This window comes from Tursiops truncatus, chromosome 2 (genome assembly GCF_011762595.2).
Source record: "Tursiops truncatus isolate mTurTru1 chromosome 2, mTurTru1.mat.Y, whole genome shotgun sequence".
Classification (NCBI taxonomy): Eukaryota; Metazoa; Chordata; class Mammalia; order Artiodactyla; family Delphinidae; genus Tursiops; species Tursiops truncatus.
The window spans coordinates 47,489,831-47,496,611 of record NC_047035.1 but is presented as its reverse complement, the minus strand read 5'-3'; the positions used below and the strand labels follow the sequence as shown (position 1 = coordinate 47,496,611).

The window sequence follows — 6,781 nt, the reverse complement described above, 5'->3', positions numbered from 1 at the left end:
ATTATTGTCTCACAGATCTTGAATTCTCTGTTTTTTTAAAATTCCTTTTTTATCGTCATGTTCCATTTAGCTAATTTCTTTCTTTTTTTTTAAGTTGGTCCAATTTTATTGAAATCTTTTACAGAAGACAATTCAAATAGGAACCACTGCTGTGGTTTTAAGGCCTATAGAAATCTGAGTTATGTTTTACTGCAAAATATATAATATATTAACTCAAACTACAGTGTAAAAAGATTTTAATAATGAATTATATGTCTTCATTAAATTAGATATTTACAAATATTTTCCTAAATACGTACAACTAATTTAGATATCTTTTAAAGTTCAAATAGCCAGTTTAAATTTGAGAAAACATATACTTACTGTAACTTGAAAGATGTTCATATTGAGATATTTCAGCCCCAACTTCACAGGCTACTGGAAACTAAGAGATACTTTGTTGCTAGATGAAAAAATTTCACTTATGTCAGGGAAAATTATACTAGACTACCAGTTTAAAATGAGCAATAGTTCATATAATATTAGAGAAATTCTCTCTTGCCTTAAATGCAAAATAAATCCTCTAGACTCCCTTTTCTGTAGAGACCACCAGCTCACTATCCAGGCTCTGAAACTTAGCACAATTAGGGAAAAAACAAGACAGACTTCAGTATGACAATTAGCCAAAACATTTCCCCAGGGAAACATTTCTGATTTTGTTTTTGTTAAGCACTGTCTTGATCTTTAAGTCATTTTTTAAAAACAAACAAAAAAAAACCCACTCAATTCCCAAGGACAGTTTGAAAATGAAAAAAATAGATCTGATGGCTCTCACAGCAGCCTTCATCATGTCAAGGCAATGTTTTAACTCACATCTCCTGAAATTTCCTCCCCATTTCCTACTGACAGCGTCCGCCTTGCCCTTAGAGTAGTTGAGGTTCCCTATAACAGAGACCCTTGGTTTTCTTAGTGTTAGCTAAAACACATATTTTGAAAAATGTGTTCAGTAAATACTCTTCAAGTCCTGACCTAATTTCCTGATATATAAAGCATATAAGAGGTGGTGTCCCCTGCGACTGCCTAAGGCTTACTTTTGCACCAACTATTTAGGAAGTTCCCTTGACTCTTAAGTTTTCCTTTCGAGATTAAAATTCAACATAGAAAAAAATTCAGTTATCAAACTCTATTCCTAATTTAGAGCAAAGCCACATTACATAGCAAAACTCCCCTTATTAAACTTTATCTCATGCAAACTTAAAATTTTTAAAATAGTAATTCCAGGCCCCAAGGTAGACCTACTTAGAAGTAAACATGGTAAACACTTAAAATTTTTTTTCCAATCTTCCTAAAAGAAGTGTGTTTTGGGCTGATAGATCAATATTATATGTCAAGTCTGCTGCTAAGGAGCACAATTTTTGACCTGGTAAATTATTCTGGTAATCTGACACACGACCAAGATGCGAAGACTATAGAATTAAAGGCATTCTTTTGGATTCTGTCCTTTAATAATTTTTAAGAGGAAAACCATGAAGAGGCTTCCAGCTCAGTAGAGACATTGATTAAAGCTTGGTAAAAATGGGAAGGTTCGCAGACCTTGGGTAATGCACATCAAATTCAACAGGCCAAAGGAGTGAGCTTTTCATGATGGGGCTCTCACCACTCACAGGTTTGGGCCAGCTTTCCATAGCCTCCTCTCCCAGATCGTAGTCCTGACGATACTCATCTCGCATCTGGCCCCCAGAACGGCCACGGCCATACTGCCTGCCCTCCTTTAAGCCTGCGTCCCAGTCTGTGCAAATGATCCGGTCATCCAGACACATTCCATTTATGTACTGCATGGCATTTTCTGCATCTGCTCTTGAATAGTATTCCACAAAGCAGAACCCATATGCTGTTTTCTTCATTTTATCCAGGCCCATGATGATTTTCTTTATGTCACCACTTTTGCTGAGGAGTTCATAGATTTGTTCTTCAGTTGTATAGAAGGAAAGATTTCCAACATACAATGTACAGCTTTTCTTCAATAATTTTTCCTGTTCTTCACTGTCACGCCAGAAGGGCTGGTCCCAATGCTGGCTCAGCTTGACGTAGGAGTTGCTGTGCAGGGCCTTCAGGAGGCCACCCAAATAGTGCAGAGAAGTGGCCGAGGACGCCGCCACTCCAAGTATAATGAAACCATTTAGCTAATTTCTATTGGTCTATTTTCAAGTTTATTGATTCTTTCCTCAACTATGTCTAGTCTATTTATGAGCCCATCCTTCGTCTGTGTTTCTGTTACCTATATTCTAAATAGACCTTAAAATTTATTTCTAATAGTTTTTATTTCTTATAGTTTCTGTCACTTTCCTGAAACCTCACAAATGTTCCACTAGAACCTTTAAGATACGAATCATAGTTATTTTAAATGCCCCCTGTGGTAATTCTAACATCTGTGTCATCTCTGTATCTGTTCTGTTGATTGCTTTGTCTCTAGATGGTGGGTTCCTTTCATTTGAGTCTTTGTGTTTCATATTTTTTTGTTGTTGAAAGAGGTACTTCTTGTGTAATATAGTAGAGATTAAGGTAAATAGTATTTAGGCCAGGAAATAGGCACACTTCTTGTTCTAGGCTGTTTGCACAGGGGACTGAGTCAATATAGTCAGGATTTGAGTTGAGTTTGGGTTTTGTTATTGCTTTGTGGTTACCTTCAGTGCACACTACAAACTTCAACTTCCTTTAGCATTACCTTGTGCTTAGAGGAAGGGCTTGGTACTAATGGATTTCTCTTAATGTTTCAATTCTACCCTCAGCTTTTCTACCTCAGTTTTCTCTGTGTGCCACTGCCACAGAGGTGATCTCTCTCCATGCTCTTACCTCTCCCCAAGGGTTAGGCTGCTGTAGTTTATTACCTGGTGCATAATAGCCTGGTGGTAGAGGACAGAGGGGATTCTCTATTTTCTTGTCCAGTCTCAATCTTAGGCAGTGTACCTAGGTTTTTGGGGGTAGAGCTTTCTCAATGATCCTGCTCAATCTCCTTTGGCAGTCAAACTCTGCCTTGTATTTGGTGGATATTTTTTTGGAAACCATTTGAACTTGTGTTGACACCAGCTACATGACTTTTCTCAGTAGCCTTATGAGAATGGATAAAGTGGCTTGACCCAAGATAACACTGATTAGACTTAGCAATGTTACTTTTAAATAAAACCAACCCTATTTCCCCCCCTAAGATAGCTTAGAGAGTTCATAATGGTCACAAACTAATACTACAGATAAAACATGTAAAATTTTGATCCAAGCTTTTTCTATCCTCTCACACTTGAAAGGTACCTGATGAACACCAATTTCCCAATTCTAGCATCACTAGCTTACAAACCTTAGGGCTAATAACTGCCTTCTCATTTATCTACTGTTCAATTTCCATTAACAGTTTCAAGATACACCAGTGTAAATACCATGACTATTTTGCATGAAGTTAAGTATTCTACAGATCCCAGAGTCATGGGATTGAACCAGGAGCTCCCACCTTTTATGTGAACTTCAGAGGTACCATTGAGGCTAAGGCAATTTAATTTAGGTTAACTAGGATCTGTTTCATATTTAAGAGAACCCTCTTGCAACAGGTTTATTCAATTCTCTTAAAAATGGTGGCATTACTTTTCACCTTTCAGAAGCAACAGTTACACAAATGGAATATTAGATTAAGTCTAAAAATGTGGGCTCTAGTCAACTCTCATTATTTTTCTGCATATTATCATGGTAAAGGATCAGGACGTCCTTCACAATTCCAAGGAAAGTCCAATTTAAAAAGTTTGTCCTTGCCAAACTCCATAAAACAGCCACTTCAGAGTAAACCAGCAGAGCATTGCATCACCCAGTAAAGCTGTAGGTTTCATCACATGCACCAACAAATCTACATGACTAGTTTCTGCACTCCTATTTTACAGAGTTTATTTTACACTTATTGTACCAAACAGCATTTTAAACACGGACATATCAACTCCCTAATAAAGCAAAAACACAGGCATTTCCCTTATTAGAAACAAGATATACCATCACTTAAAGTCTTCAAACATGATTGCACTTGAACTTTCATAATTTGACAGTGCATTCAATGAGTCAATCTGCAGACAACTAGTTTTAACAGACAAGTTAAAAAAACACTTTAAAGTAGACATGAATGTCCTAAACTGTTTATTAGGTAAGAATTTTACAAACATTACTTATATTAGTGGTAGCGGTGGAGCTGGAGCTTATTGCTTCTTCTCCAAGCCATGCAGCGAGAACCACGGATGGTGTGGTGGAACCTGCGGCTCTTTCTGCTTGCGGATGTCAGTCCCCGCAAGTCCCTGTGCTTGTGGACTGGTTTGGTGATCCACTGGGTGTCAGGGTTTCTTCTGATAGCTTTATGGAATGGATCAATGAGGATAACCTCAAGGAATTTGTACGTAGAATCTTCACCAACCCGGTAAGAATTCAGGACCCTCAGGGCCCTACAGTGGCGTCCAGCTCACTCCTCAGCAGCAGACTGAAGGCTTCGAGCAAACTTCAGCTGGTTGACACCATGGTGGACAGGTGTGTCATAGGTGGCACCCTCAGGAACTGGGCGTTTGCGGTCACTGCGACACACGCGAATCCAATACATGACATAACCCTGCTTGGCCTTGTACCCCAGCCCGGTGGGCCCGGGCTTTGGGCCCGGTGTGCGGGGGGAGAAAGGGGACCTGGTGCACTGCAGAGAGCTGGCAGTACTGCCGCAGCGCACCCTGAGCAGAAAGCACATCGTGTCTGACTCCTTCTTCCTCTGTAGCTCCTGGATGTACTTGTAAGCGCCCATCTCGGCTCCGCTGATGGCTGCCGCCAGACCTTGGTGGGTATTATATAGGAGAGAGTTTCTGCCCTTCTGTTAATCCTAGGAGATCTTTAGTGATCTGGGCACAGGACTGTTTCTTGCTCCACTCTCAGCAGTAGAGGGTTTTTTCCTTTACATTTTCCCCAGTTGCAATGGGTCATCACCAGTGCCCTGGATATTACAGGATTCTCTCTGCTCTTCCAATATCTTAAGTCTCTTCATCCATAGGGGAATAGGGACTGGATAAGGTTTGTACTTTTTTTTTTTGGCCATGCCACATAGCATGTGGCATCTTAGTTCCTCCAGCAGGGATCAAACCCTCTCTCCCTGCAGTAGAAGCTCAGAGTCTTAACCACTGGACCACCAGGGAAGTCCCAAGGGTTTGCATAGTGGTGGCCACTTCTCTTCATTCATGCCTCACTGAAGGAGAATTTGCCAGTTTCCTGCTCTGCTTCAGTCATTCTTGTCAGCAGCTGGTGGAGGTTCATGGAGAAGATCCTGTGAGTCTGTGTGAACTCCATTTGTGTCTACTGCTCCTACGGCTTTATCCTCTCATGGATAAAGTCCACACTCCAACTTTAGTGTTCATTATAAATGTTAGCTGGGTTCTTCCTACAGGCATCTACGGCACCTAGTGTCTTTTTTTCCCCCAGTACTCTGCCATATGTGAGTCAGTGCTCATGTCCCATCTCTTCTTGGAAGGGTATGTCTTTTTTGGGGTTTCAGGTTTTTTGGTTGCATTATGACCTCAGGTCTTGAATGGGTTTAAGAAATATCATTATCTGGCATTTTCTTGTTGTTAGGATGGGCGTGAAACTCTTTCCAGCTTTCTACATTCTAGACAGAGGCAAACTCCTGTTTGCTTATTCTCAGGGTGGATTGAATCTTTTCCTTGTCAGAGAGCTATGGCTCCAACAATAGCAAACAAATTTATTTGATTTTGTTTCTGACCTGGGGAATTCCAACCTATGTCTCTAATCCCATTCCCCTTCCCGAGGCTATTAAGAACTTTGCAAAGCCTGCGACTTAAACAGAAACTTCACTGTTCTATATTATGTACAATCTTCAGGAGTGGCAGAAAATACAAAGCGAATTCCAAAACTCTATTAGCAAAGGTCTTAGAGACTCCTGTATTTTTATGTCCTAAGACATTGCTATTGACTTTAATGACAATGAGATCAGTTTTTCTTCTGAATTTCACTGACTCTCTTCTCATGTATTACTAACAGGCCAGCCATGCATCTAGGAATATTTTCCCCAATTTTAGAGCCCATCTTATCACAAATAGACATGACCAAGTAGACATGCAGGGAATTCATATAGTACACACAGTCTCATCAGCAACTATGAGTAGCCTTTCCTAAACATCTAAATATTCCTTTTATGACTTAAAACTTGAAGATCTGGCTTTTGGAAGAAATATAAGAGAAAGACAGCTCTTGAACCCTGATGGAAAAGACCCTATTAGCTAACTAGAATGGTAGTGATATTCCAAAGCGTTGTTCCTTGGATTCATGCCCCTTAATTAAAGAGGCATAAACCATCCTTGAATCACTGCAATAAAGTCACTGCAGGAGAACTCAAACTGAAGATTCTTAAGAACCCTCCAAAGTAGAAAGTCTTTGGAAAGAGACACAATTCACCTAAGACTTCCAGGTAAAACAGAAGACTACATGAGACATAGATAGCTTCTACCCAAGATCCACTGAACAAGACCATATGTGTCATGTTTTAACCTGCATTCTTTTGATTTTTGTTTTTATAGCTATCTTATTGCCTCTTTTGCTGATATAAGGATACCTTTATCTATGTTCCCTATAAAGCCTCCATTCTTTTTTTAAAAAAATTAATTAATCAATTTATTTATTTTTGGCTGCGTTGGGTCTTCGTTGCTGTGCACGGGCTTTCTCTAGTCGTGGAGAGCGGTGGCTACTCTTTGTTGTGGTGCACGGGCTTCTCATTGCGGTGGCTTCT

General features: G+C 39.8%; 2 pseudogenes; both read right to left on the bottom strand.

Annotated features, from left to right (window-relative positions):
- Positions 1-1,632: 1,632 nt before the first annotated feature.
- On the bottom strand, positions 1,633-3,316 carry LOC101321589 (nuclear cap-binding protein subunit 2 pseudogene; annotated as a pseudogene).
- An 867-nt stretch (positions 3,317-4,183) lies between these two features.
- LOC101321864 (large ribosomal subunit protein eL15-like) lies at positions 4,184-4,792 on the bottom strand (annotated as a pseudogene).
- Between the last annotated feature and the right edge of the window lie 1,989 nt (positions 4,793-6,781).